Source organism: Bos indicus x Bos taurus, chromosome 15 (assembly GCF_003369695.1).
Source record: "Bos indicus x Bos taurus breed Angus x Brahman F1 hybrid chromosome 15, Bos_hybrid_MaternalHap_v2.0, whole genome shotgun sequence".
NCBI classification, from domain to species: Eukaryota; Metazoa; Chordata; class Mammalia; order Artiodactyla; family Bovidae; genus Bos; species Bos indicus x Bos taurus.
The window spans coordinates 39,894,207-39,907,999 of NC_040090.1; the positions used below are offsets into that span (position 1 = coordinate 39,894,207).

At 39.0% G+C, this 13,793-nt stretch overlaps 1 protein-coding gene across 4 annotated transcripts in view; it reads right to left on the reverse strand.

Moving 5' to 3' along the window:
* Window positions 1-13,793, reverse strand: part of RIC3 (RIC3 acetylcholine receptor chaperone) — a 64,928-nt gene that overhangs the window by 31,260 nt on the left and 19,875 nt on the right. The window lies entirely within an intron of this gene.

A 13,793-nucleotide genomic window follows, 5' to 3' on the forward strand; every position in this document is an offset into this window, starting at 1 on the left:
GTGCCAGTTCAAGGCCTGGGCTATACAACTTCTCATGTATTGAATTCTGTGTTCATTTCCTTTCTTCAGGCTGGATGCTGACACCTAGGGAGGCATTTGGGAGTCAAGTGTTGAAAACGGCAGAGCCTCTATCAACCCAAGTCCCTGAATAACTGTGTGGCACAGAGCCTTCCACTGTCGCCATCCCACCAACTTAGCACCATCTGGACCTGTTCATGTGAGTAAGAAATAAACTTCTATTGTGTTAGGGCCATGATATACTGTAGAGTCTATCTATTAGCGCAGTTAGCCACCCCAACTAATACATGTAAGGAAATGCAATATATATAATTTTGGTCTCAGAAGAGAATACAACTGGAAATAGGAAAGCCATCAGGATTCAAGACAGCTCCTCTCACACTGTACCTCAATCATTCCCCCTCTCTATGGGGCCAGAAGGCTTTTTTTCCCTGTTACTTTGTTTTTTTCTCTGTTACTTTGTACTAGCTTCTCCTTGAACATGAAGATGTTTACCCCCAAACCCTTCAATTTGCATGTCCTTCAAGGGGTCAGCAGATTGGTCATAATTCCAAATTCCCTGCAGGAAGATTGTGAGGGCTTAGCTTGGGTAGGTATGTGACACTTTCCAATCAGCGGCAGCTGAGCAGACAGGATTCGTGTAGTACAAACAGGGTCACAGGGGCTCATCTCTGTGGGTGGAAGAACAGGGCTTAGAGAAAGGAGCGCACATCAATTTTCTCACAGTTTTCCTCCATCGGGGAACCAAACATAAACACCAACTGTCAAGCCTCCTCCAAGTCATAGGTGAGAAATAAAGGAAGGTCATGTCTTCAAAAGCCATGTAAACAGGCTTCTGTGGATAAACCACTGACAGAAAAGACTAAGGAGCAGAAAGACTTCCTGATTCAGGCTCTGAGAATACAGACTATATGGTAAAAAAAAAAAAACTGGTGGATTTGATTTCAATAAAACTGTGGATTTCTGTTCAATAAAGAATACCATGAACAGGGTTAAGACAGATGACACAGAAGGAAAAGCTTTTGCAGTATCTAAACTTGACAAGGCATTAAACCTCTGGAATAGTCAAGGAATTCCTACAATTTAATATGAACATCAGAGGAAGCCCAATAGAAAAATGCCCAAAAGATATGAGTAGGGAACTCACAGAAAGAGAAGCTCAAATGGTTAACAAGTATATTAATAGATGATCAAAGTAAAACCAACAAGAAAAATACTAATTTAAACAATGAGATAGCACTATACCTATCAGAAGGGCAAAAATCAGAATGGTGGGTAAGAGCAGGTACTGGCAAGATGTGGGAAGCAAGCACGCTCGTGCACTATGGGTAAGAATGTACACGGACGCAGGCTTCTATTAGTGACACGGCCGTACTTAGTGATGTTAAGGGTATATCCTATGATCCAGTGATCCCACACTGATGGATAAGTTCCAGAGAAATTCTCAGATAAGGCTGTCTATATCTGAATTCAAGCAAGAGGCTTTATAGACCTGTGTGAGAATGTTCCCTGTGATGATGTAGTAGGGAGCCTGAAGGAACTTTAATCTCCATAACTGTTAGAATGTAAAATCAAAATGGAGTAGATACAAACATGGAATTTCATGTAGCTTTCAGAAAACACACTTTAGATGTACCTACAGAAGCATGAACATATTTTTAAAAGCACAGCACTGAGTTAAACAATAAATAAGCAAATACCATGTGTAAGCTAAAGACACACCATAATTATACTACATTATCTTTCAAACAAATATGTAGGCATAAGAACATAAAACAGACACATTAGAGTGGGTGCATATGAACAGGAGAAAGGAACAGGCATGTAGACTGAAGGTAAAGGATTAAAAAGAAAATAATGAAGAAAGCAAGCCTGCACTGACTATGTTAATCAGATGTGATGAACTGAGGACTATCTTTAAGTCAACCTGCTGCTCCTGAGGTGAGAGAGAGTGAGTGGGCAGGCACAGAGTGGACAGCTAGCCACTGGCCAGGAGCTGCCCTCTGCTTTGTACCTTCTCTTGGACAAGCTCCACCCCAATGATCCTCTTTTCCCTCCTGTTAATGACTTTGGATGACATGGAAATTATGAGAAGCAATGCTTCTTTTTAAGAGGAGGTCAGCAACAAAACCACAGCTTCAGACAATAGAAGAAAGACAGCAGGTCACTACCCCTTATCCTGGGTGCCGTGCTCATGTGCACAGTCACTCAGTTGTGTCCGACTCTTGAGATCCTATGGACTGCAGCCTGCCAGGCTCCCCTCTCCATGGGATTCTCCAGGCAAGAATCCTGGAGTGGGTTGCTATTTCTTCCTCCAGTTGATCCTCCCAACCCAGGGACCGAACCCAGGTCTCCTGCATTGGCAGGTAGATTCTTTACCACTGAGCCACCTGGGAAGTTTATTCTGGGTGCTGGTGACTATTTTGCTATTAAACTGTCAAGGATCTTAATAGTTTAAATGGTGACTACTAGCTTTAAGGCTATCACGCACTTAGAACAAATACTTAGCCAGCATCCAAAAAGCTAACCATCTTCTTGAGTGAATCTGATATAGCTGGAGATTACTGTAGATTTACTGTCTGTAGTAATATGTTGTTGAGTTCCATCTTACTGTACTGAGAACACCATTTTCAAAACTTGGCATAAAACAAAATATAAAAAATTAAAACCAAGTAATGGCACAAAAGGCTTTATTTTGCATTTCTAAAATTGAAAAACGATGATGATGCAAAACATCACACATTTCCCTCCCCCCAAAACTTATATAGCTCCATCAACCAAGAAGATGTACTGGACAGCTATTATTACTCTGTACTGTAGGTAGGAAAGGAGGAGAGACATAAATGAAATAGAAACAATGGTTCCCACATGAAGCAAGGCTTTTAAAAAGTAGTATACCCAAAACAAACAGCAAAAAATGAACAGAGTATCATGGATCTTATTACCAGACAAACTAAATGTCTAAGTATTCAAAGAATGCCAAAAAAAGGAAAGGAGTCAGATGGGATCAATCATTGGAGGGAATGAGGTTCAGAAGAGAAGAGAAGCAAAAGCACACTAGAAGAGGAATGTGTGCAATGAGAAAAGGGTGCGAACAAAGAAAGACAGAATAAACAAGGCCAACTACCAAGTCCTTCTAGGGAAGCAACAAGAGGCAAGGAAAGGAAAGCAGGTAGATTAAATGCTAACTTGTGTCATACAGATTCAATACTGTGGGTCTAGGATCAGGGAAGCGATTTAACAAGAAGGGTGTTTGAGGGGGATTATTCTAGCAGTTGAGTAAAGACCAAACACAGAAACTAGGATCTAGAAAATCAGCAAGGTGACAGCTATACCTATAGAAAGGAAAGAATGGATCCAAGGGCTTTTACCTTGTAATGATCTGCAGTATTTAAGAATGAATGAGGGGGACAGTTTAGAAAACTTAAAGGTTGGTTTAAGATACCAAGAGAGAACAATGAGGAAAACTGAGAGGGCTTATGGTTAGGGGAAGACTGAACACCTATTTGCACATGTTAAATTCTAGGTGTTGGTGGCACATCCAGAGGGAATTTTTATTTGATTGTATTTAGGCTTGAGAAGAAACCCTGTGCTATCTAAATGACACAGCTAATAAATAAAATTAAGTTGAGTGAACAGTCCCCATGCCAAAAAACGGTGGAGGGATATGTGAAAGTTATGTGCAAAAGGAGCAAAAACAAAAAACAAAAAAAAAAACCCTTAGCTGGTCAAAGGCATCCAGAAGCAAACCAGTATCAGAAAAGTCAGAGGAGGACAGACTTGAAAGCAACTGAGAAATCTAGAACAAACTGATAAAAGACTAATAATAGTTATCCCTGCTTTTAGACACAACGTATTCTTGGGAAAAGGATGGCCAACATATGAAATCTTGACTGTACATCTGTTTGGATAATAATGGCAGTAACAGAAATCACTATGATACAAAGGATCATAGAAACTTCAGACTCAGAAGGAGCCTTAAAAGCCATCCAATCTTTCAAAAAGTGCTATGGGGACAAGACATCCATAGAAAAGAATGAGTTGGACCCCCTGCCTCACACCACATTAAATTTCTAAAAATTAACTCAAAATAGAGACTTAAATATAAGAGCCAAGACCATAAAAGTCTTAGGAAAAAACCATAAACATAAATCTTTGTGACCTTATATTAGGGAACACTTCCTTAGATATGCCTCCAAAAGCACAAGCAACCAACGGAAAATTAAATGGACTTCATCAAATTTTAATGCTTTTGTGCTGCAAAGGACACCATTTTTAAAAAGTGAAGACAATCCACTAAATGCAAGAAAACATCATATCTCATAAAGGTCAAGTATCCAAATATATAAGAAAAAGAAATGTAAAGTAAATAAATCTACAATCAGATACAACTTTATACCCACTAGGATGTTATAATCAAAAAGACAAGATAATAAAAAGGGTTGGGGAGGATGTGGAGAAAGGAACTATCATATTCAGCTGGATGGGAATGTAAAATAATGCAGCTGCTTTGAAAAATAGTCTGGCAGTTCCTCAAAAAGGTAAACAATTCCTTGTGACCCAGCAATTCTACCCAGCCTCTTCAGGCTGCCGCCGCCAGAATGCCGCCAAAATGTGCTTACACAAAAAATTTATGTACAAATGTTTAAAGCCATCATTATTCGTAACAGTAAAATGTGCATCAACTGATTAATCAACAGATGTGCTATATCCATACAATGGAATAGTACTCAGCCATACAGTAGGAAAGAAGTACAGACACATGCTACAGTATGAGATGAACTCTGAAATCATAATGCTAAGTGAAGGGAAAAAAGTCAGTCATGCAAGACCACATATGATTCCATTAATATGAAATGTCCAGATTAGGCAAATCCACAGAGACAGAGTGGATTCATGGTTGCTTGGTGGAGAGAGGGAAGGAGGGTGGAGAGGGAGCAGAACAAAGTGACTGCTAACAGGTATGGGTTTTATTTTTCCTTGAGGGGTGATGATTAAAATGTTCTAAAATTGATTCCGATGATGGTTGTACAACTTTGTGACTATTATTAAAAACCACTGATTATGTAACACAGTATGTGAATTATATCTCAGTAAGGCTGACATTTTTTAAAAGAGCTATCTAACCACCTGTGTTCAATACCCTCAACTTCCCTTAAGCGGCGGTCATGATTCTGCCAAATACCAAACAGAAAACTCAGTATGCCCCCCAGGAAGCCCATGCCACCTCTGTACAGCCGTGACTGTTAGATTTGTCTTGTTTATATTGGGTTAAAGGGTGAGTAATGGGAGGAGTGATGCTAAAGCTGAAACTCCAGTACTTTGGCCGCCTCATGCGAAGAGCTGACTCATTGGAAAAGACTCTGATGCTGGGAGGGATTGGGGGCAGGAGGAGAAGGGGACGACAGAGGATGAGATGGCTGGATGGCATCACTGACTCGATGGACATGAGTCTGAGTGAACTCTGGGAGTTGGTGATGGACAGGGAGGCCTGGCGTGCTGCGATTCATGGGATCACAAAGAGTCGGACACGACTGAGCGACTGAACTGAACTGAACTGAATGGGAGGAAGAAAGGAAGTGTAATACAGGGGTTTAAAAAGCAACACTGAAGGATGTGGCCAGAAGTAGAGAAACATAATAAAACTGATTTTAAAGGAGATTATTGGTGTTTATGGGCTTCCCAGGGGGCATTAGTGGTAAAGAACCTGCATGCCAATGCAGGAGACTTAAGAGACGTGGGTTCAATCCCTGGGTCAGGAAGACCCCTGGAGGAGGACATGGCAGCTTATTCCAGGAGTCTTGTCTGGAGAATCCCCATGGACAGAGGAGCCTGGACAGTCCATAGTGCTGCACAGAATCAGACGTGACTGAAGCAACTTAGCATACACAAACTGGAGATTACAATTAGAATCAAAGAAGCACTAAAAGGACTTCCCTGGTGGTCCAGCGCTTAAGAATCTCTGCTTCCACTATGAGGGGCACAGGTTTGACCCCTGGCTGGGGAACTAAGATCCCTAGGGAAAAACACTGAAAAAGTAGAGAATACTATTTTCAAAGGCAGGAGGGGGAATTGACAGCAATGGAAGAGAGAGGCTACACGGTGAAAACATATTTTATGTCCTAGGATAAATCTGTGCATTTTATATTCAATGTAACATTTTACATATTTACTACTGAACACTTAACAATATGCCAGACACAGATTAAAATAAATAAAAAGAACTTCTGCATTTAAAGAGATTATAGACAAGAAGTATAGTTACAGCAACAGGGTAACATACCGTAACTATCAAGTCCAATGGCTTTTACTCAATTCTCACTGATAAGATTCCTCTGCTACACAAAAAAATGATCACCGCAGTCGTTCCATAAATACTGGATTAATCTGAACAAATCTCTCAAACTTCCCTGCCTTGACATCTGTGGCATATCACTCTCCTGATCTTGGCCCACTGACTTGTCCGTCAACCTATTTCTTTCCATCTCTTTCACCTGTTCTTTAATCCTCTCTCCTCAAGATTTAGTTTCATCTTTTGTTTTTTCCTCATTCTTTTTCCTTTGGTAAATTCATTCATTCTCAAAGCATACATTATAATTTCCAAAATGTACAGGCTCTAGTTCTAACCTTTCCTCCAAGCTCTTATCTCTTATCTCTGAATCCCATTAGTATATATCCTTTGGTGTGTCTATCAACTCAAAGCTATGAAATGAAATTCGTTTTCACCTTTCAAAACCTGCTCTCCTCCTGTATTTTCTTTTCTTTGTAGAGTCAATTAGGCTTTGGATCTATAACCCCTGACACCTGTAACCAAAGGTACACTTGAGATGGCAGGCTAAGTTCAGAATGCTGAATCTGGAATAGATTTTTCCATAAAGTTAACTGTTCTCAATAGGGAGTAACCTGACCTCTTAGATCTTGGTACCACCACATTTCTTAGAACTGAACAGTCCAGGATGCCTAAAAAGTCAATGGCAAGCAAACACTTGGAGATGTCTGGTTGAAATGATTTTTTTAAGAAAAAAATTTAAAGAAAAGACCGCAAGTATACAAAAAGAACTACAGATGATAATACATGAGCACTTGTATTACTACCTACCACCAGATGTTAACTGGAGCCCCTTGTGTCTCTTCCTCCCATCCTCACTGAGATAGCCACATCTCTGAATTTAGTTCTTATTATCAGAATGTATGCTTTTATTATGCTTATTATCAGAATGTATGCTTCACTATGCAAGTATACATCCATGAACAATACACAATATTGTCTGAGTATTTTAAAACTTTATATGATGAATGGATACTGGTAGTATAACACTGTGAATATACTTAGTGCCTCTGAACAGTATACCTAATGGTTAAAATGATAAATGTCATGTATATTTTAACAATTAAAAAAACCTTTATATTACAGTATCACACTGTACTGATGTTTCTGCAACTCTTTTTGCTTTTTCTGGGTGAGGATTAATATTTTGACCTAGAAATGTAACCAGATCAATATACGTAGCTCTAGTTCATTCACTCAAACTGCTTTATAGCATCTCCTTATATATCTTATCACAATTTTCCACTATTATAAATGTTACAAAATATTAAAATTACTTTACAGCTACATTATAGAAGGATTTGTGGGTTTTAAAAATATAGTTGGTTTATAATGTCATGTTAGTTTCAGATATACAGCACAGTGAACCAGTTTCATATGTGTGTGTATATATATATAAACACATATACACACACTTTCATATTTCCCTTATAGGTTATTACAAAATATTGAGTATAGTTCCCTGTGCTATACAGTAGGTCCTTGTTGGTTATTTTATATATAGTAGTGTGCATATTGGAGAAGGCAATGGCAACCCACTCCAGTACCCTTGCCTGGAAAATCCCATGGATGGATGCCTGGTGGGCTGCCATCTATCGGGTTGCACAGTTGGACACAACTGAGCAACTTCATTTTCACTTTTCACTTTCATGCATTGGAGAAGGAAACAGCAACCCACTCCAGTGTTCTTGCCTGGAGAATCCCAGGGACAGGGGAGCCTGGTGGGCTGCCGTCTATGGGGTCACACAGAGTCGGACATGACTGAAGCAACTTAGCAGCAGCAGTGTGCACATACTAATCTCATGTATATGGCAATATATACACAATGAAATATTACTTGGCCATAAAAAGGAATGAAATAATGCCATTTATAGCAACATGGATAAACCTAAAGATTATCACACTAAGTGAAAAAAGACAAAGACAAATATCATATGATATCAGTTATATATGGAATCTTTAAAAAAGATACAAATGAATTTATCTATAAAACAGAAACTCAGACATAGGAAAAGTTATGGTTACCAAAAGGGAAAGGGAGGAGGAGAGAGATAAATTAGGAAGCTGGGATTTGTGATTTAAAAAAAAAAAAAAGCTTTAAAACAAACAGCTAGAGAGATCAGAACATTAAAGATGTCAGAACATTAAAATTGCAGACCTTCCAAAATAGAAAACAGCTGTGTTTCCTATCTCTATATGTACTTAAGTATTCTATAAAGTGGACTTGACCAAATCCCAATTGTTTATTGAAAGCTTTCCCCATATTTAGGTTTATTTAATTATTAAAATTTCACTTAGCAAATCATTTAAGCTTGACTAAAAACTTAATGGATTTTACAGAGTGAAGCTCTACTTTCCCTTGTTAATAACCAGCCCCACTGCTAAAAACAAAAACAGAAACTCTAGCGCTGTTAACAAAAGAGCTTTCTGAAAGCAACATTAAACCATCTGCAGCATTTCATTCTCAGGGCAAGTAAATCAATAAAGAACTGGATGTGTTTATATTTCTGATTACCACAATACAAGAAAGGTCTTAATGGCCAGTCCTTTAAGATATGAAAGCCTCTCCCGAAATACTGAGGACATTCTCGAGGCCATATTTAATTCAGCATTACTTAAGGTGGCGGCTCCAACAATAGCTGACTGTTTCTCACCAGTCTCCTCGGAGGGCCCATCTTGTCACATTCCCCTCCTACCTAACTCTACTTTGCTGACCACTTCCTTAATGTTTTCTGCCTGTTTAGTCAGATTTCTTTCTTCATCTCTTACCAACCTCTCCATTCCCAATTCATACTACATGTAACTAAAGGAGATATTTGTGGGTCTAAGCTGCTTAGCACAGGGTCTGGTCCACATACTCAATAGATGTTAACCATTACTGTTTGTTATCAGAGTAATCTTCCTGAAGCAAAATTCTAACTAGTCTTGCCATATCTTTGATCAAAAGCTTTCAATGGTTCCCATTATCGACAAGGGACTGCATCATGCAGGAGGAGGCAGAGGGAAGTAAAATGAGAACCACCACTTTAGTCAGAGATTCTCACTGTGCACCCAACATTTGAGTGGAGGCTAAATCAACCTTTCTAGAGCTCGTTTCATCATCTGTAGAATGGCTATCATGAGACCTCCTTCTTGGAGTTGTTACAAGGGTTACAGATTAAATAAGATAACATATACAAAGCACCCAGCACACACAGTAGGTACTTAACAAATTCTGATCTTCCCTCCTTACAACCTGAACTCCTAAACAACCAAATTCCATAATCTAGCCCAAAAGTACCTCTTCACACTTCTTTCCCATTATATACCCCCGATTCAGCCAAACTAGACTTCTCACCATGCTTTGAGCCTGCCTTCTGATGTCTTGCCTCTTAGCCCCAAAATCTGCTTATTCCAATGGTTTTGCTTCTCCGTCCAACTTCACATACCTAAATCCAACCTATTCTAAGCCCAGGCCAAATGCTGCCCTTGTCCCTGAAGCATTTTCTCTTATCATCTCCATTGCTAAGAATACACTGTCTGAACTTCTTTAATTACACTTATCACACCTGGCCTTAATCAAGAGTTATATTGAAATTTTGTGTCTTAATAGGTCCTACTTGAATGGACTGGAACAGAAATGGGTAACAACTCCCACTAAGTACCATTTCTACTCAACTTTAGTTAGTGCTAATCGAAACCTACAAACCACATCTGAGAACAAGAAAAGATCTGGTGTTGCTACCAGCTGGCCTGGCACTCACAGTTAGCGCTTGGTGTTCTCTTAACTGTAGGCAATTTCAGACATCAACAGCAGACAAGCCCATTCTGTGACCATGATGGATCAAAGCAAAAAAAAAAAAATAATAATAACATTCTGTAATGTCTGAACACACATAAAACACAAGCACTGCCCAAAGAAATATATATATATATATAAAACAGCCCCTATTCCTAGATGATGAGTGACTGCTGACTGCTGCCACTTTGTTAATTATAGCTATATCTCTCTTTACATAAACTCTACTAAGACACACAGTCACAGAATTCACCCAACTTTCTGACAGCACCCAATTCATAGCAAAGCCCCACGTCCTTGAACCTTCTTCAAAATCACCTACCACAAGCCTCAATCTCTACAGTAAGACTTTTCTAACACTCTTCTTGCTGAGATACTGCATGCTTCGTCATGGTACACATCTTCCTTTGCTGAACAGGTAATAAATCCAATTTACTCAACTACAGGTGCACTCCTGGTACCCTGGCTGGAGGATGAACTATGAACTTCTTGAATAAAAGTCTAGTATTTTCTTTATGCCTACAGGGCATGCTCTGGGTCTCACATGCTATACACTTTGTTGAACTGATCTGAATGACTTATACAGGCCTGTTGGCCCTTTCTGGAATCTCAAGACCCAGCCCAGTTACTCTCAAGGCTAAACGTTTACTTCATTATCCTGAGTGTTTTCAACTTCACAGTTTTGAGAAAAGAAAACAGCTATCAGGGTGACTGATCAAGGTGCTCCACACCCACACACCTCTGAGTTTTTGAATTTGAAAAAGTGTTTAATTCACATGCACTCACAGTCTCTCAAATTGTCTCCTCTCTTCTTTGTGTACACTTTCAGAGTAGATGCCTGATGTTTCCTTAGGAGAAGAACAAGTAAGGGACCAAAATAATTTGTTTCAGGCACTTACAATTATGTATGTATGTCGATGTTATATACGTACCTAACATATGTATACATGAGATTAAGAGTCAGTGAGTAGGACTCACTTGAGGAGAACCCGGGGATGAGAGGAGTCTGAACTATTCCAGAGAAACAGGATTCCTGAGGGGGGGATGATGAGGAACCCTGTTTCTAGGCATTCAAAGTGAGATGCTCAATGGAAAACAGGCAGGCAGGGTCAGCAGGAGAGATGCCAGGTGTGACATTACTGTTGAGCGCCATGGGCCCCAGCCAACAGAGACGGAGGGCAGGACTCTCTTGGGGTCAACTCTAGCACAGAAGCAGCACTCTGTCACTGTGGAAGACGTCAAACACTCTGGCACCTGTGCAAAGTCTTAGTCAGGTAACTGGGAGCAACTGACAAGCCCCCGACCTAGTATGCTGACATTTTCATGTTCCACGGGTGATTAAGATGAGTAGGAGAATGGCTATTCTGGCCAAAGAAGAAACTGGTTGATGAAATGAAAGGAGAACCATAGGAAAAAGAGACCGTCCCATCTTAGAATTTGTGGCAATAATGTAGGGGTTATGTGGCACAGGTTCTAGTAAGGCAGAATTAAGAAGTTCTAAAAATAAAGCCATATAGTTCCATGGCATGAAACTCTAAGAAGAAAGCTCTTGAAATGCACTTTTGCTTGGATATTTAGAAGAGCTACCAGTACTTCTGGTATAGAAACTGGTACAGAAACAGAAAACTACTGTTTTCCTGGGAAACATGTACTGGTAGTTCTTCTAAAAGAAAAGACAGAAGATGAATAGAAGAACACACAAGAAATCAGAATGAAAGAGTAGCAAGACTTGGAAGAACCACACAAGGAGGCCAAGGTTCAAAATAAGTTTACAAAAGGCTAGCAAAAGCAAAAGGGATATTTTTAGAGTGAAAATACAAAATTTATAGGGAGCTTGGGATAGACATGTACACCCTGCTATATTTAAAATGGATAATAAGGACCTACTGTACAGCACATATAACTCTGCTCAATGTTACGTGGCAGCCTGGATGGGGGTGGGTTTGGGGAATAATGGATACCTCTATACATGTGGCTGAGTCCCTTCACTGTTCACCTGAAACTATCACCATATTGTTACCTGGCTATATCCCAACCCAAAATAAAAAGATTTAAAACAAAATAAAACCACAAACAATAAACACTGGAGAGGATGTGGAGAAAAGGGAATCCTACTATACAGTTGGTGGGGATAGAAACTGATACAGCCACTACAGAGAATACCGTGGAGATCTCTTAAAACACTTGGACTAAAACTACCACATGACTCAGCAATCCCACTACTGGGCATATACTCTGAGAAAATCACAATTCAAAAAGATATATGTACCCCAATGTTCACTGCAGCACTATTTACAACAGCCAGGACATAGAAGCAACCTAAATGTCCACTGACAAATGAATGGATAAATAAGATGTAGTACATATATACAATGGAATATTACTCAGCCATGAAAAGGAACAAATTTGAGTCAGTTTTAGTGAGGTAAATGAACCTAGAGCCTGTTATACAGAGTGAAATAAGTCAGAAAAAGAAAAACAAGTATCACATATTAATGCATATACATGGAATCTACAAAAATAATATGGATGAACCTATTCACAGGGAAGAAATGAAGATGCAGACATCGAGAATGGACTTATGGACACAGCAGGGGAAGGAGAGGGCAGGACCAACTGAGAAAGTAGCGCTGACCTATACACACTGTCATGTGTAAGATACATGACTAGTGGGAAGCTGCTGCGTAACACAGGGAGCCCAGCCCATATACACAAAACCGATTCATGTTGTTGTATGGCAGAAACCGACGCACTGTAAAGCAATTATCCTCCAATAAAAAAAAGCAAATTTACCTGATGATAAAATGTAATGCTGAGAAAGCAGAATCTCTATTTTACTTCCATATTCTCTATCAAAGGATATGAATTTAGGGTTAAATGGAAGAGAATTAACAATTATAGAGGGGGAAAATGTCCCAGATGGGTGAGGAAAATAAGTTCAAATGCATTCACTAAATAATTTCCTCCAGGAAGACTGGTAAAACTTGCAAATAAGGTCACTGAACTAAAAAAAAAATTTAGAAATTAAATTGGTAAAGAAAAATTTTGAACGAATGGCAATAGATGACTATTGTTCCAGTTTGCAAAAAGCAGAAGCTGGACAGTGGACTTTTCAACTAATAGAGAAGTGAACATCTTGTGTAGCTCTTGGGCTCAATTCTAAAAATGATTCTTTTCTTTTTTATGGAGTGGACATGAGAAGGAAGAAACTTTTTTTTTCTGGTTGTAAAAGAAATGCATACCTATGGAAAACTGAAAAAATACAGAAAAGTATAAATAATGACCACCTATAATTCCTAAAATAACCACTGTTAAAATGTTGATCTGCTTCTTTCTAGTGACTATGCAGAGTGAACACATCTTTACTTTTTATTTATAGCATACAATTTTTGCATATTATTTAGAACTTGTCATGAGAAGAAAGAAAAAAGGAGAATGAAAATGTATTAAAAGAAATTATGGCTGAAAACTTCCCAAATTTAAAGAAGGAAACAGATATCTAGGTACAGGAAACACAGAAAGGTCTCAAACAAGGTAAACCGCAACAGACCTACAAAAAGACATATAATAATAAAAATTTCAAAACTTAAAAATAGGATTCTAAAGGTAGCAAGAAAAAAACAAGGAGTTAATTACAAGGGAACTCCTATAGGCTATCACCTGATTTCT